Source organism: Ambystoma mexicanum, chromosome 10 (genome assembly GCF_040938575.1).
Source record: "Ambystoma mexicanum isolate Mex_15411 chromosome 10, UKY_AmexF1_1, whole genome shotgun sequence".
Lineage (NCBI taxonomy): Eukaryota > Metazoa > Chordata > Amphibia > Caudata > Ambystomatidae > Ambystoma > Ambystoma mexicanum.
Genome location: NC_090932.1, coordinates 241587443 through 241605590, shown reverse-complemented (window position 1 = coordinate 241605590; position 18148 = coordinate 241587443). Strand labels below are relative to the sequence as shown.

Here is an 18148-nt window from a genome sequence, read left to right as displayed (position 1 = left end):
TTCCTTTCAGGCCTCAAGGAGGCCGGGATCCTGCAGCATGGTCTGCATCAGGTAAGTGCACCCAAGCATTCCCATAATGAGCCTGGCGCCTATGTCATCTCCAGGTGACACCACCCATCCGCGTGTGCTAGAATAATTGGTTGATCAGAGTACTACGCATTTCACGCCCCTCCTGTGCATCGCCGCCTCCATGAGGTGCTGCCCCATCCCCACCTCATCATCCTCATCGTCAGGTGGTTGCAGTTCTGCATCAGGGGGCAGGGGCACATTGCGTCTGACACACATATTGTGTAGCATGACACATGCCATGACGATCTTTTCCACCTTCTTATGGCGGTACAGGAGTGCCCCACCAGACCTACTGAGGCAGCGAAACCGTGCCTTCAATAGGCCAAATGCCTGCTCAATCACCACACGGGTACGTGTATGTGCACGGTTGAAGTCCTCCTTGTGCTGGTTCTGTGGGTTTCGGACTGGTGTAAGGAGCCACCTCTTCAGGGGATAGCCTGCATCACCTGTATGTGGGCGAGAATGTATGTGTCAGTCATGACGTCTATTTCAGAACTTGACGTGCCACCATGGCTTGCATCCAACTGTTACTTCGGACCTCTTTTAAATGCACTAATTGATTCACACTATGCGACCAGTATATGCTCATGGCTGTTATGGAATGTTGTGCATGCCATCAACCAATGTATGCAGGGAGGACAAGTGCCTTGTGAGTGCCCATCCACTGTGTTCGTTCATGCCGTTTGTTTTGGTGGCCTGGCACGTGTCCTGTGATGTCAACTCTCACATCATTGCAACATTGCTGTCAGCCCCATCATGACCCCAGTGAGCAATGCTGATGTTGATAGGGACATGTTGTGAGCCTTCCTGTCTGTGTGATGGTGTGTTGATGTTTCTGTCCGTCATGTGCCTCATTCGTGCGCAGTTATAGGGGACAGGCCTTTCAGTGGATGGTGTCTGGTGTCGTGCATGTAGGTGCATTTCGTTGAGGTCAATGTGGTGTGAATTGGTACAATGCACTTGCAGATGGTTGTGTCATGATTGGGGCACACCTTCATTCACGTGGTGGGGCTGCATACATCGGCCATTAGGTTTAGTGGCGTCAGCTGAAGTTTGTGCTGCTTTAGGGTATGATCTGGCTCCATTGTCTCTACTACTCACAGCCAGGTGGAGTATGCATCACCCCCCCCCCTTTCAGCCAGGTGGAGTATGCATCACCCCCCCCCCTTTCAGCCAGGTGGAGTATGCATCATTCCCCCCCCTTTCAGCCAGGTGGAGTATGCATCATTCTCCCCCCCCCTTTCAGCCAGGTGGAGTATGCATCATCCCCCCCCCCCTGGAGTATGCATTGGTACGTCGTTCACCTACCCTCTTCACTTTTCTATGGTCATGACATGTGACTCACCGAGTAGCCAGGATCTTGGCCCTGCATGTCGCTCCATGTAGCGTGGTATTGTGGAGTTCTGAAGGACCATTGAATCATGGGTTGCTCCGGGGAATCGGGCACCGCAATGTGTGATGATCCTGTTGGAGTCACAGACCATTTGCACGTTGATTGAGTGAAATAGTTTACAGTTGCGGTACGGTACCTCCATGGCATGTGGCACCACCAATTCTACATGGGTGCAGTCAATGGCACCAATGCAACCAGGTATGCCGGCTAGTGCATGGAAACCAACCTTGGTGTTTGCAATCTCCTGGGCAGACCGTGGTAATGAGATGTAGTCGTCTGTGTGCTTGAGGAGGGCATCAAGCACTCGGATCAGTGTATGTGAGAATAATGGCTGTGAAATGCCATGCAAGTGTCTCACTGTGTGCTGGTAGGTGCCTGTGGCCAGGAAGTGGAGTACAGACACCACCTTCAGTAGGGGTGGGATGGCGGTTGGGCTATCTATCATGCTGACAAGGTCAGCCTGTGTCATGTCCACAATCATGCTGACGATGTTGTTGTGTATCATGTCTACGATGGCGGTGATGGTGTCCCGGTCCAAACGGTACAGGGTGTGGATCTGCTCAGCGGTGAGGTTGAATGGACTGGCTCTGATGCGTGGGATTGTGGGCTGCCTGCGTGGTGCCACTGGCTGTGCTGGTGGGGCTTGCTGGCCCTGCCTTGCCCTCCTTCTCCTCCTGCGTCTCCTCTGTGCAGCCTGTTGTTGTTGTTGTTGTTGTTGTAGTTGAAGTTGTAGCACTTGCATTGCTATCAGGTCCTCCAGCCCCAACATTGCTAGTCCTATTGGAATCATTGTGGAGTGTGATTGGGTGTGGGAAGGGGTTGGGTGTGCTCTTTTTGTACTTCCTGAGTCTGTATTGCCTCCACCTGTGCTGATTCTGTGTACCTGTGGTAGCTGGATTCACTGCACAAGGCCCTTTATGGTTGGTTCGCGATGGCGTAATTAGCACCATGGCGGTAAGGTACTTAACGGGCTGGGTGATGGCGTTAGGTGCATGTCCGCTTGGGTCATCATTCGCGTAGCTTTGCGCCATGCCGGTATTTGCGGTGTGGCAGGTCGCGTGCGCACGTCCTTGGTGCAGTTAGCGGCAGCGTTAACTACGATGCCGCTAATGGCATCGTAGTTAACGGTCACGGGTCATGATCGGACCTAGCGGAAAACGATGCCGGTAATCATTTACCGGCATTGTTTTTCACTTACCGCCTGGGTCGTAATGAGGGCCTTAGTGTTTAGAATCTAGGATAAACGTGTCTATTGTATATTTATGTATTGGTCTTAACGGACTGGCATTTATTTTTACTGACATGTACATTTTATTCTATGATCTTTTTATATTTTGTGTAAGGTTTATCTGTAAACTGTAAAAACAATTAACAAAATAGTAATAGCTCTAAGTCGATGTTGAATAACGTGTTTCGTTCCAAAATACAGAGGTTTTTTATGGGCTCAGAATATCTGAAGGAAATGCTTAAAGCTTATTTACCCTACCCTACCAATATAGCACTGAATTTGTTATGAATAACTATTTAACATTAGTATCCAATAGCTATGCAAGAAAACGCATCACTAAACTTTGGTTCTACCATCTTCCTCTTGCATTAAATACACATACATGGAACAAATTGAGGTCTAGTGTCTGTACATGTGATAACATTTCAAAAGAATCTAATATGCACATGTTGGTTACTTGCACATTCTATGAATCAAAATGTAAACGTCTTTTGATACCTCTTTAAAAGTAATGATTTTAGACATTGGGCCTCATTACGACCCAGGCGCTAATGGGTTAACGTAGCCGTAAAAGGCTGCGGTGCCGTTAACCTATTAGCGCCTAAATACGAGGTCCCTTTGGGGGACCCGACCTTAACGGCTGGTGTAGACCAGCCGTTAAAGTAGGGACCGGCAAAGGGACATTGGTGCTAATTACGGTGCCGCAATTTGCGGCACCGTACTTAGCGCCTTCCCCATTCCCATTGAGCCCTATGGGGCAAAAATGGGAATGGGGAAGGGCCATGGAGGAAGGGGGAATTACCGCCCCGCCAACCTTGTAATGGGGTGGTAATTCCCCCTTTCTCCATGGCGGAGTCGGTAAGTTACCGGCATGGACCATGGTGCTAGTAGGACCATGGTCTTCCGCCAGGGTCGTAATGAGGCTCATTGTCTTGTTGCATATTTTTATGTCATGAAAACCCCAATCCTAGGAGTTTGTATTGCATGGGAAGGTTTTCTGAGTGATGTAATGTATATCAGAAAAATAAAGTCTACTACAGCATAGCCTAATCTCTAGAGGATTACTATGAAATTTACAGATGGGCATATATCTTCTTTAGTGTTTGTATTTTTGTAATTCATGCACTTTTTATGTATGTCTCTGTAAACGCTTTATACATTTAACATTTGAAATAAACTTTATGATTACAAACCAGTGCAAATATGTTCACAAATAATATAGACCCTCTATTGCTCTGACATGATTAGATGTTGCCAACTCCCTCAATGCATTAGGAATAACGCAAAAAGTAAACAAACCCACCCATATCAAGGGCAGAACTCTGGACTGGGTAGATGACTACAATTGCACAGCTACCATTACCTCCTCCATTTCCCCCCTATCATGGACTGACAACTTCCTCGTGTCCATGACTCTATCCACCACCAGACCAACGATCATAGCTCCTCAAGTAGCGCCACCTTGTCCAAACAGAATGAAAAAGAATATCACAGTGGTCAGTGTGATTCCTAATATTCTACCTACCCTAAATTCTCTAGCGGTCAATCTCGACCCAAGCACCTTGGTGCAGGAATATAATAAGATTACGCTCTCCACACTGGACAAAGTCGCCCCTCTCAAACTGAGACCAAGTAAAGCCAAAGCACACCTTAACAAGTGGTTCACTCCACAACTAAAGGACTTGCGACTACTAAAAAGAAAATGTGAAACCGCCTGGCGGCTGTGCCCTTCTAGTGAGAATAAAAAGAAGCTAACTTCCACTGCAATACACCACAAAAATGAAATCTGTTTGGCAAAACGTAACTCATACAATGAACATATTGCCAACTTCAACTCTAGTATGAAAGAACTATTTACAATACTAAGAGAACTAGAGTACCCTATCTCCACACCCGATATCTGCATCAAAAACAAGACCTGGTGTGCAGAGATCCAACAAGCCCTAACTAATAAAATAAACACCCTGTAAACCAAAATAAAAAATAAGAAAGACGCTCTGAACCTACCACAACCAACTAACTCTCTCCCACTGAATTAAAAAAAAACATTGATCAAAATAACAGATTCTGTTTCACCAAAACCTCCATCCTAGAAGTTGAAAAAACTATCCTATCATTTAAACCTTCTAATTGTAAAGGAGATGTCTGCCCAGCACACATCGTGATCCGCGAGAGACCTCTCTCCATTCATTTCCAAGCTAATCAACGCCTCATTTGCCTCTGGCACCGTCCCAGTCAACCTCAAACAATCCTGGGTTCTCCCGCTTCTGAAGAAGCAAACGTTAGACCCACTTATCGCCACAAATTACCGTCCCATCAAAACGGTACCATTTTTACTTTACATTTTGGACAAAGTTCCCTACTCACAGATCCAAAAATACCTTGAGCTACATAAACTCCTAGGGGTCAGACAATCAGGATTCTGCCCGGTACATGGGACGGAAACTGCATTGATGGATTTGAAAACACAAATCGATGAGCTGAGAGACAAAGGGAAGACAGCAGCTGCATTCGACTTGGTGGATCATAAGATCCTCTGCAGGCACCTTGACTCAGCAGCCCACTTCTCCACAGATGCTATCAAGTGGATAGAATTATTCCTGAGCGACAGAACCATCAGAGTATGCTGAGCATCAGTGGCGGCTGATCCTACCCCAATCGTGTGCGGGGTCCCTCAGGGCTCATGCATGTCTCCAACTCTGTACAACATATTCACCAAACCATTGTTCGATGATTTGGACCATCTGGGTATCACATACACTAATTACGCAGATGATACACAGATTCTCCTCCCACTTTCCAGGGATCATGGCAAGGACTTGGCGTTGGTGAATAGGATCTACCTCATCACTCAGGCATGGATGGCCACACACGGCCTATTCCTGAATGATGACAAGACAGAGCTGATAATTCTTGATACCCCCTCCAACATCTCTAAACTAGGTCATGAATACGCTTCCTTCATCATTGATGGCAACAATACCATAGTCTCAAAGGAGGTAAAAGCCCTAGGTTTCTACCTGGACGCTACTATGTCTTTCAATAAACAACTGAAATCACTGGATTCCACTACAGCCTACACATGCAAGCTTATCAGAGCTGGCAAGCCATTCGTCTCCAATGACAGTTGCAATATACTGGCCAGAACATTAATTCTCTCCAGATTAGACTACTGTAATGCTCTCTACAGCAGTGCCAACAAAGCCAGTATCCAAAAACTACAAATACTACAAAACAAGGCTCTTAGAGCCACACTAGGCATTAACAAAAGAGTGCACATGACCGTAATCAGACACCAACATAAATGGCTATCCACCCATAACAAAATACAACTAAAAATTGCCTCTCTGACACACAAAGCATTACACAATGCTGCCCTCAGCTACCTAATTGACAAATTGCCAAGAAGAACCTCCAGCAGGCCTACCAGAGTTGTCAATACAAACTGCCTGGTGGTACCAAGATTCAAATCTTCCAAGATTGGCGGCAATAGCTTCCCTGTGAAGGCCGCTAAACTCTGGAACTCCTTGCCACACGAGCTGAGAGCTGATCAACCCAACCCACATTTCAGAAAGAACCTCATCACCCACCTCAATCTGACCGAAGACTAGTCTCAACTGAAACTACTGCACATTACCACACTTTACCTCCCAACATTGTAAACTATTGTATGCTACTTTACACTAAGATGTAAATAACTCTTTGAAATCTACTACTTTTATATTCGGAGCCCTACTTATTTTGTATTTCACGTGTCAATTTATACTGTTTGTCATTTTGTAACCTTGTAAGCCTTGCATAACCTTTGCTGCGCCCTGCTACCTCCGGGTCTGGTGCGCATTAGAAATTCAATAAACACACAAACAAACAAACAAGATGACAGTACCTGAATGCTTGATTCCAGGGCTGAGTGCAGATTATCAAGATGACGATTATCCCAAAATATAACTACATCTTCAAATCGATATTGCTTTAGCCCACAAAAGTGTTTTTTTTCAGAAACATGAATTCACTACTTAATATATGCAATGGGTTAAACCTAAACCAGGAATACATAGAAATAAACACACTGCTAAAATGGTGGTCTGAAACCTCCTCACACAGAGCTTCATTATTTATCACACCATCATGCCAATATGGTACATGCATTCCTACACATCGAACAAGTACCAGATGTGCTGTTACTTGAAGAAAGCATTATTAATACCTCTTCTATGCCATACCTTCTTTATGGGGATAACACATTATTGACTGCACACTCGGTGTTGGCCTCCTCACTTAAGAGCTTGACAAGAGTCCATAAACTATTACAGATGTTCACATATCTACATTTAGAAGCACCCTTAAGGAAACATTGGATACTGAAAACAGAGAGGGGCACGTTCAAGTGGTATAAATGGGGATACTGCAGGTATCAATCACGTTTGGAACAATAATGAAATGGTAAGAATTGATATTTAACAAAAAAAAAGTTCACACTACCTTATAATGAACGGTGGAAATACATACGCAAAAATATGCTTAGAACGAGCCATTACATAAAATGGGGAAACTGATATTTCTTCACCAAAAGCTTAATTTCTGACCAATCGGAAAGGTGGTAAACACATAGTGGCTATGATATAGAATATAGTTTTGACCTTAGTATATCACAACTCTATGGCATCCAACCTCAGAGGCAAGTGGGAGAATACCTTGCGTCTTACCTTTACTGGCATCCGGTGGACTAACATATTATACAACTATTCTCCGAGAGGCAAGCCAAATATTTGTGCAATTTAAGACACTTCATGGAAGTCCCTGGTCCCCACAAAAACTACTGGAAACGTAATCACCCAAATTCATGGTCATGTCGAAAATGACACTGTTACTGGTCTCAGATTCTTGATGACAGTGATGTGGTAACTGGAAGGAAAATAGAAAGGGAAGCACGAGTAATCCTTCTTAACTTGGCCCATTGTCTCGCGGCTTATTGCCACATTAATGCCCAGGATAGACGAATTCTTAGAGATATATGTGAAGGGTGGGAGCAACGACGTTCTCTGACACGTGATTGCTCTGACCAGGATATTTGATTACATGAATAAACGCACGCCTTCCATTTCTGGGAGGAAAGGAGGTTACGTTTAGTAAATGTTGCTAAACTTTTTTATTTTTTATTTTCCATTCTCTTTCTTTCAGATAAATGCACGGAGTTTTGCACCTGAATGCACTTTACTTCTTACAACTGCATCCATTGTATTACCTATAACATTGAGTAATCTCCAAAACACCCATTTGAATGCATCGCTATCATATTCCCATATTCTATCTTGCAATTAAAAATAACACTGAATAATACAGTTGTATTATATAAGGTCATCGTTGTAAAAGATGCCACACAATCAACAGTCTTATACATTCACTGTACCTTGAAACACGGCTCATTAGACACAATGGGCCTCAGTACGAGGTGGGCGGTAAGGGATTACTGGTACCGGTAAGGGCACCGGTGCCGGTAATCCCTTACCGCCCTATTACGAGTTCCCTTTGCGGGTCTTCCCTTAACGCCTGCTTTTACCAGGCGTTAGGGAGGGGACCCGCAAAGGGACTTTGGTGTGCTAATAACAGTACCGCAATTTGCGGTACCGTTATTAGCGCCTTCCCCATTCCCATTGAGCCCTATGGGGGCTCAAAAGGGAATGGGGACGGGCCCTGATGAATGAGGAATTCTCGCCCCCGCCAACCTTGGAATGGGGCGGAAATAGCTCCATTCACCAGGGCGGAGTCGGTAAGGATTTGGAGGCAGCCATGGTTACCTCCAAACTCCTAATGAGGCCCAATGCACGCTAAGGACTCACTTGGGAGAAGTACCATTTATAATGGAATGGTTCTAAGACTGTTCCTACCTGCTACACAATCTTTCAATATCGTTTTCTGGCACTTTGAGTCACACTGTTATTGTCTACTAAGTTACAATAGCAATGTTATTATACCAATGCTACTGAGAATTAGAGAGACACGATTTATTTACCAACATAAAGACATAAACGCTTTATCATTTCCTTTTATGGTGAGCATTCCAATATGTATATTTAGTTTCTCTTATTATTTGCTTTGCCACCTATAAAGCCAAAAAAATGGGTATAGAAATATGTAGAGGAGGGAAACGGACATGAGGAGGACACACAGCCCATGTGTGTTATGCGGTTTTTACACACCCACTGACCACCCATGGACCGGCTAATGTCTATGGCCATGATGATCTATCATTACCCACCCATCCCTGCCCAGAACGCACCCTGCTTGGATCGCTTTGAGCTTGCGCTATCATGCAGTCAAAGCAAATGACTGGCTTTTATTGGGCTGGCATTGTTGTTTCTAACAGGTCTTCTGAAAAGTAAGGGCTGTTATAGTAAATATAAGCCAGCTCATGTTATAATAAAAATATTATTAACAATTGTGCCTTCATCCTTCTGATGTTTAAGCAATATGTATGCTGTTTTATCTGTCTTTGCATTAGATTACTTTGAAAAACAGGCACTGCCAAAGTTAATCTTTTTGGCTTGTATATAGGCACAAGATAACAATTGCCAGGCACTGCCTTCATAGGTCGGGGTACTCACACCATTTTTCAGCTGCTCCCATCTTATGACCAGATATTACCATTACGTCAGTGACTTGCTAAAATTTATCCAAAAACTACAAAAAAAGGCAAAACTGTTGGTTTTGGCAATACTTGTTTTCAATTCAACAACACAATGCTATCTTGTGCATTTGGGAGTGTTACGAGAACGTCTAGTTTCTGATAGGATAAGAGTGTCTTTTGGCATTGTTGTCACCTCCACGCCATGTAATATGGAGTGTGAAGTATGCACAGGTGCTGTCTGTGATCTAAAATGTTACACTTTGGAGACATAGGTTATCACGTGACTCTGAGGACATTATTACAGTCAGTAATGTCTGGAACTTGAAAGAGCTAATCAGTGCTATTTTTGTGAAGGCGCAGAGATGTGAAATGAGATGTGGGATGGATTCATTGTGCTCTGTTGTTGTGTTACACGGGGAATCAAATGATGTTTTGGTGGTTGAAAATACACAACGGCGTAGATATTAAAAGTATCAAGCAACTCCTAAGCCTGTGTGGGGGCATGTGAAGGATACAGTGTTACTCATAATGGCCCAGATCCATTCATAATAGATGTATTCATTATGTATGTTGTCAACAGCCGGGACGCAGCATCAGCACATCAGTGCAAATTGTTAACAGTAAAAACTGCTCTGAACCCCACTTCCCTCAATTCAGTACGCAATGCACACGTGATCAAGGTGAAGTGCATTCCGGCGCGCTTCAGTGCCACATACATTATATTTGCCGTTTCCTCCACATTCTGAAGATTTGACTTCAGTTAGATACTTTTCTAATCGCCCAGATTCTTTAACTTTAACATAATGCTGGGGAAGCGTGTAAACTTTTTGCCATTCCGCTGCCGGCTGCTGAAGCACACACTCATTTGCAATCATTTATTTCAATTGAGATGGAGGTTGCAATTTCACGTTGCCTTCATTTGAGACACTTCCTCTACCATGCAGTGCAGCCGAGGATTTAAACCATGAATAGTTCTCTCATAGTTCTTAACATTTCCCTGCAAACATTACCAATCTTTGGGTTAAGTTGCTTCCTCTATTAATTATTTACAGCCTTCTTACAGATTCTTCCCGGGCTGAAACATTCATAATCGCCATTTCTAGACATAAGGCACTACTGGAGGTACAACATTTTCCTCATTAAATTGTTCTGGAGTGGTTCCACTGAAGAGTTATTTTCCGCCTCATAGATTTAAGATTTCTCTGCAGAACAGAAGGACGGAACCAATGGTAGCATCAAAAGCTACACAGATGCCCCCTAGAGGTGGCAAATCATAATCAGTAGACCCAGCCTCTGAAAAGAGTAAGCCTAAATAGGGGTATATGCCACTGCTTCAATGGCCACATTTCCCATCCATCACACAATACCTGGGTTTCTGTATCCAAAAAACATTATTTTTGTTTTTGAAAAATTGAATTTTAACTTGTGTGCTTCAAGGAAATGATTTGTCTGGCGAAGACTGTGTTGTAAACTCTGAAGGGTCAGCTCTAGCAACATCTGCATACCGTAGTGACCTGTGAGTGACACTGTCAAGTGACAATGGATGAAACCGTGTGATATATCCTTATCAGAGTCTTCTAAGGGGGCAGCTCAGCACTACCCACTTACCCCATTAGGTACTGGGTTGGTATCATTTCGATCAGTTTACACCATACTGAGACCATGCCCTCAGTATATCATCAGCGTTTTGCATCTACCTTGTCTAATTTAGAAAATGTTCCTGCCATTCAAATCAAAGACATATATGCATGACCAGATCGAGGTTTGGTGTATTTCACAATTATTATAATGTGGGGCGAAATGTAGCCCCTGAATGCCAGAAATAAGGAGGCCAGATTGATTTGTGAAGTCCCATTGAAGTATAACACCGGATGTTGTAAAACAGCGCAGGAGACTCTTAAGACCAAAATTCTATAAGAGAACACCGTCCATAAAATTAACTTTATCAAAAGATCCAAAAGGTGTCCATATAGGTTATAAAGTGTTTAATTTATATTACAGCCGACACGTGTTTTGAACATTTGGTCGTCTTCAAGGCTGTGGTGATCAGTAACAGTAATACCATTAAAATAAAGACATTGGGCCTCATTACGACCCAGGCAGTAAGCATGGCGCTATTTGCGCCATGGTTGCCTCCAAAACCTTACCGATTCCGCCATGGTGAATGGAGCAATTACTGCCCCATTCCAAGGTTGGCGGGGGCGGTAATTCCCCATTCACCATGGCCCTTCCCCATTCCCATTTGAGCCGCCATAGGGCTCAATGGGAATGGGGAAGGCGCTAATTGCGGTACCGTTATTAGCTCCAAAGTCCCTTTGCGGGTCCTGTCCTTAACACCTGGTAAAACCAGGCTTTAAGGGGGGACCCGCAAAGGGACCTCGGAATAGGGCGGTAAGGGATTACCGGCACCAGTGCCCTTACCGGTACCGGTATTACCTTACCGCCCGGGTCGTAATGAGGCCCATTGTTTCCATGTATTAATTGACATACGTGATGCACAATGACATATACAGAAAAAATGATTGGAAGGAAAACAAAATATAACATATGCATAATGACAGATTATAGCGTAATGTTAAAAGATATATATAAAGGTGTACATACCAAAATGAAAGTCAATGATAGGCAGGATTGGCAGAGGAATAGGGATGAGATCAATGAAGTTTGTTACATTCTAATCATTGTTAAATACCAAAAACTCTCGGAAAAAGGTCACCAATTGGGTGCGGGTACCATCTACCGAAGTTGTGGTTAATTCCATATAGGTCTATGCGGTTAATCTCATGCAAGTATCACATCTTTTCATTAGTAAGCATTCATATCTATCAACTACCACCATGGGTAAGCCAAGTGTATTGTGAACAATACCCAGTTTTTTAATTCTAGGCAAAAAGCGTGCCTAGTTCCCCAGCTGGATAGCAGGGGTGCTGTTGTTTATTGCCAGATAAAGTGAAAAGGAGTCAAGGTCTCATGCAAGAGTGGTCTGGCTGCTAGGGCCATAAGGAGTGAGGAGCCGAAAAGGAGTAAGAAACTCACCGATGGTCAGTAGCGTTGAGCTAGGGAAAATTATATGAAAAAGAAAAAGGAAAATAATGCAGGCAGCCTGTGGTTAGAATGAGAATGTCTTGACAAAGGAGAAACTATGAAATCAGTGGAGGCAGTAAGGACTGAGAAGGGATTAATATCCTTACCCTAGTAGTGAGAGTGGTCTGGCACATTTGCTGGAAATACTGCAAACGGACGTCAGGACTCTCAGTCAATCTTCAAATTAGTGAACTGTCTACAAATATTGTGCTAAGACAAACACCCAGTACATGAAAGATGGCATCACAAATGTCATTAACGACATCACTGATAACATCACATGTTAAAATAATGTTCATGAACAGCCCCTACAAGAGGTAGTGTTTATAATGTTGGTAACAAGATGTTAGGGGTGATCGGGAGATCTATCATAAACTACTTAATGTAGTAAAGAATGTTCTCATCTAAAGAAAATGTTATATTCAAGTGTTGTTGTTTATACAGGAACCTAATCATACATACACACAGGCAATGGCTGCAGCATGCACCAAAGAAGTACAATATTTTTAATCTGGTAATTTCCAATAGTAAAATAATAAATGCTACCTTATCAAAGTTTTGTGTAATGTTAAACATGGAATAAATAGCTAACTATTTCAAACTTATGACATGCTTATGTTAGTACAAAAAATACATATAAAAACCCAGAATTCATACAAAGTATAGCCACATACAGGGAAACGTAAGTAAAGAAGAAAGAAACAACAGCACAGGAAAATGACAATAACATTAGAGTTGATTATCATGTGCACAAATGAGAGCTGCTGATTTCCCCATGTATGTGCATTATGAGGTCAAATCAAATTCTATGGAAAGTACTTTAAGAAGATATAAATATATTACACGGTCCACAGTAGGGGCCATGTAGTTATGGTTAAATTGCTAATCCCATAGGAAGAGCACACTTTTTGGGCGGCTTATAACTTTGCTCCTCGTGGACGAATCCACACCAAGCTTTGCAAAAAACGTATATGGCCCACTCTGATTGTTTTTGCAAAGTTTGGTGAAGTTTGTTTCAGGGGGGGGTCCCAAAATGTCTTTTTTTCCCGTAGAGTGAATGGGGAAAAAACTTTGCTCACGCCTACAGCCCAAACCGCTGGACAGATTTTCACCAGATTTGCAGCAGGAGCAGCGGCTTGGTCCTGAAAGTGTACATTTGTAAATTTGGTGGAAATCCATCCAGTAGTTTTGTTTTGAAAATGACCAAAAAGTAGATGTTAAAAAATTAGTGATATCTATGTCCGCTCCGCTGAAAATGTCCCTGTTCGTGGACAGGACACCAGTTGGCTAATCGGCTTGTGTCATGTCCATGGACATACAACGTGTTTGCTGATTGGCTGGTATGAAGTGTGAGGTGCGTTGTATTGTTTTGATGCGTCCACCATCTTGGATCCGCAGACATCTGCAGACAGCGCAGCGACGAAGGGGGAAGAAATACCACTTTGGGGAGTGTGTTAGTGTGTGAGAGTGCTTGGGGAGGGTGGGGGAGTAAAAGATGGGTCAAATGCTGTATTTGTTTAGGTGGCAGGAGCCCCTGATGTGTTCGTCATGTCCGCGGTCACCGTGGCTGTCCACAGACATAAAAAATGCCCATGTAGCACAGTTAAAATGTATGATTCTATGGGTGTGTTATGCTGCAGTGGTTGTGGCCAGGGCCTAGAGTCTTGGGTGCATGGCCGAAGGCAAAACACACCCATAGAATCAAACATCCATCAAATATCCACAAATCTACAGTTTGTGTACTGTTTAATTTGCATAGTTTGTATGTTAAGTTTTGGCTACGTCATGTAATTAAGATTGTAGAGTTTGGAAACAAGCACTGCAATATAACATATCCATGGAAGTAAACATTTTGAATTGTGGTGTATGGTTAGATGTTTGCTTCAATGGTTGTGTTATGGAGCAGTATTTGTGAGTTGAATTATAGTATACTTACTGTTTGATTTTTTGTGATTGGATATATTTTTTCATGACTTGGGTAACTGGAGCAGATATTCTTTTTCAATTTCTGTGATAAAAGAAAATATCATGTTAGTGTAGATAGTTCTATAATGAGTTATTGCATTGCATAATAGGCATTTCTGCATTATTTTGACCCTCATATATAATAGTTTATAAACCTGTGTACTGTGCAATATGCTCAGTTTCTGTGTTTTCTTAAATAATTGGGTCTGTGGAAAAGAAAATCCATGCTGGATTAAAAAAAAAATGTGTTATGGTACAATATATTTCTTTCTTTCTTTTCAGTGTTCATTTGTTGTTTCTGGCTAATCTTCTATCTTTTGGCTTGTTGCAGATTGTTAGATACCTGTTGGCATATTCTAACTGGTTATAGTCTTTTATTTATATTTTCAAGTTGCTCATTTATCTGTTGGGTTGTTGAAGATTTTTGGGGTAGATACCTGTTGGCGTATTCTAACTGTTTATTTCTTCTTAATTTATCTGTTTGGTTGTTGCAGAATCTTGTGGCAGTTAGATACCTGTTGGCGTATTGTAATTGGTTATAGTTTTTTATTTATATTTTCAAGTTACTCATCTATCTGTTGGGTTGTTGTAGATTTTTGAGGCAGTTAGATACCTGTTGGTGTATTCTCACTGTTTATTTCTTCTTATATTTTAGTGGTATTGATTTATCTGTTTGGTTGTTGCAAAATCTTGGCGCAGTTAGATATCTGTTGGCTTATTCTAACTGTTTATTTCTTCTTATAATTTAGTGGTATTGATTTATCTGTTTGCTTGTTGCAGAATCTTGGGGCACTTAGATACCTGTTGGCGTATTCTAACTGTTTATAGATTTCTGATTGAAGTTTCATTATTGTTTATGTACAGATTAGTTTTTAAATATTGGTTTTAAGAATATTAAATAAGAGTTTATAAGATTTGCTGGTAATCTCTGCTTTAGAGTAATGGTATTATCATTACATTCAAACCATCCACAATTCTTTTTTATATATGCAGTGTAGTGACCTGCATTGTTTGTCGCTCCTGTGTGGTAGATTATACCTATTGTTCTGAAGGTTTTCTTACCAAGTGACACTTGACCATGTGTAAATCCAGTCAGCTTGCAGTTGTTTTTGGTGTCATCTGCATTGTAAAATAGAAGCATTAATATTATGTATTTACTATGTGTTTGTATTTGTAAGGTGGAACGATTATCTGAATTGCAGATAATCGCTCAGTACATAATCTGCCATGGTTTGCATTTTGTACAAGTTGCTGAAATGGAACGGATTCACAGTTAGGTATGGATACATACACGAAGCGTTCATTATGGATTTGTTCCTGTGCCATATTGTTGCAAAGAGTGCATGTATGTTTCCACATGCATGAAATCTGGAAGATTTCATTTAAAGGTATGTTTTTGCTTTCCAGTTCTTGTAATAAGTACATTAGAAATTCTTGTGGATCTTCTTGTGAGTTTATAGTGAATTTCACCATTCCAGCACAGTAGTCCAATTCTTGTCTTATTCCATGAACACTGTATGTATTGTCAGGATTGTTGCTTGCATTTCTATGAAGGACTAACATTTGCAAACACAATGGGTCTGTATTGTGTAAGTAAATGTTATCAACAATTGGTGGCAATTGAAATAGAATATTTATTGCTATATTTGCATAGCAATTTACACCAGTTATATTTGAAAATTTGAATGGACCAGATAGTTCTGTGTAAAGCTATTTCTTCGGAGTGTGTGTTGCTTCTTTGAAGAAATACCTGAGTTACTGTGAGTAGTAGATTCTTCTTTGGTTATAGTAATTAATGAAGTTTTCGTTTCTTTTATTCTGTTTGGATGATTTGAAGTGAGATCCTGTTGCATTTCTGTTTGAAGTAGTTTTCTTTGCAACGTTTTGCTTTTTGTGGAATATGATAGGTGTTTAGATGGGGGTCTATAGTGAACGTAGTCTATTGTATTCTAAAATGCAAGGAATATCAGCGTTTACTTTACTTGCATCAAAGTTGATTAGGAATAGACCGTCAAGTGTATGTAAGCGTAATAGTGCTACGTAGCTCATGCCTTCTTTAAAGAGTGTGTTCCCAATATCTATCAATGCTTTATCTAGGGTAAGACCATGTGACTTGTGAATGGGGACTGCGCATGCTAGAGCTAGAGAAAATTGTTTTCTGCGTACATACTTGTCTTTGAAAAGAAGGAATCGAGCTGATGAGCGTCCTATCCTTTTTACTTCTGATAGTTTCTCAAAGAGAATATTGACAAACTGAATGTTGCTGTCACATGGGTATGTTTGAAAGCCAACAACTGTACCAAGTGTTCCATTAACTAGTCCTTGCTCCATGTCAAGGTTACGTTTAAGCATTACTCTACAGTTTAAAGATCATTTTTGTATTTTCTCCAAACCAGCTGTTTTCTAAGGTATTTAGTCTTGTTGTGGCTTGTTGACACATGGGTAGTGTCATACCATATACGCCCAGTTTGCCTGCGGAGCAAATTTCAATTATTGGTTGCATTTCTTTTTTTAACATTGTTTAATTGAATTTGGAATAGCTTGCAAGAGTTGGCATCAAGGACATACAATTGACATTTGTGTGTGCTAATTGTTCCATGACATCAGTAGCACATGAGTTATGGCCATAGAGTGCATGGATGTGCCGGGTTTTTAATATTGCTTCTGCTTCTTGAGCTAGTACACCAACGCTAATTCTTTTTAAAATGTTGGCATATGAGAGGTCTGATGACTGGCGCATGTTTTCTGTTAATTCTCTGTATTGGAAATGTTGCCAAAGGTTGACATTTCCTTTGCTGCCAACAGTTTTATGGCAGAGTTTGTGTCCTAAGGTTTTAAAAATAGGTTCACCTTTCACTGGTGTCAATTGAAGAAGATCTCTGAAAACAATAATGGGTTTTCGTCCAAAGAGCTCTTCCTAGTCTGTTTTGAGTGCTTCTTGTAATCTAAGGTGAATCAAAGCCAACATTAGGTTGGAGACCATGCTCACTTCATCTATTAGTAGCATTTTCATTTGGTTTAACACTCTGCGTAGTTCGATTGCAGCTTCTGTAGAAAGTTTGTAATATTCTAATTTGTTTTGGTGTTCTACTGGAAGGAGTAGTAATCGGTGTAACGTGACACTGCCTATGTTGTAGGCAGCTAAACCTCTGGGGGCAGTTACAACAGCTGACAGTTTGTTGTTTGTCAATTGTTGAAGGAACTTGCTGATGATTTTGATTAAGAGTGTTTTCCCTGAACCAGCTTCACCACTGACGTATAGTAGTATAGGTTTGTAATTTTAGCAGGTACATTCTTTATTTTCATCTTGTACACCATTTGCAATTTCTTTTGTTACTTCTTGAAAAATGCTGCGCTGCTCATTGTTCAGTTTTGATTGCAGTACAGTTAAGTCTTCTTTATCTTATTCATAGTGACACATGGTGTTTTCTACTTCTGTCATAGCTAATTCTGCCTCATTTACTATTAGTATCTGTCCCAGTGGTTCTTGGCTTCCTGTTACAGAAAGTTGACTACAGTCAGGAGTGTCCTTATCTAGTTGGACCTGGAGTTCGTCTTCGTGTTGCTGTTCATTGTACAACATTGTTTTGTACTGTGTAAAGTTTACTTTGGTTATGGTGTGTTTATTTGCTTTGAAAGCATCTTCATAGGAGTCGTAGATATCTAGTAACTCTTCTTCTTTTCTCCCTGGTTTAAAAAGTTGTAGCTGGGACATGTAATATAGTTCTTTATGTTGAGGAGTTTTTAATGAAATTTGATATGATTAATTAAGCTTCATTTG

The 18148-nt window shown here is 41.6% G+C and overlaps 1 protein-coding gene across 1 annotated transcript in view; it reads right to left on the bottom strand.

The window, feature by feature from the left end:
* Window positions 1-18148, bottom strand: part of CLSTN2 (calsyntenin 2) — a 3665407-nt gene that overhangs the window by 3120048 nt on the left and 527211 nt on the right. The gene's annotated exons all lie outside the window — the stretch shown is intronic.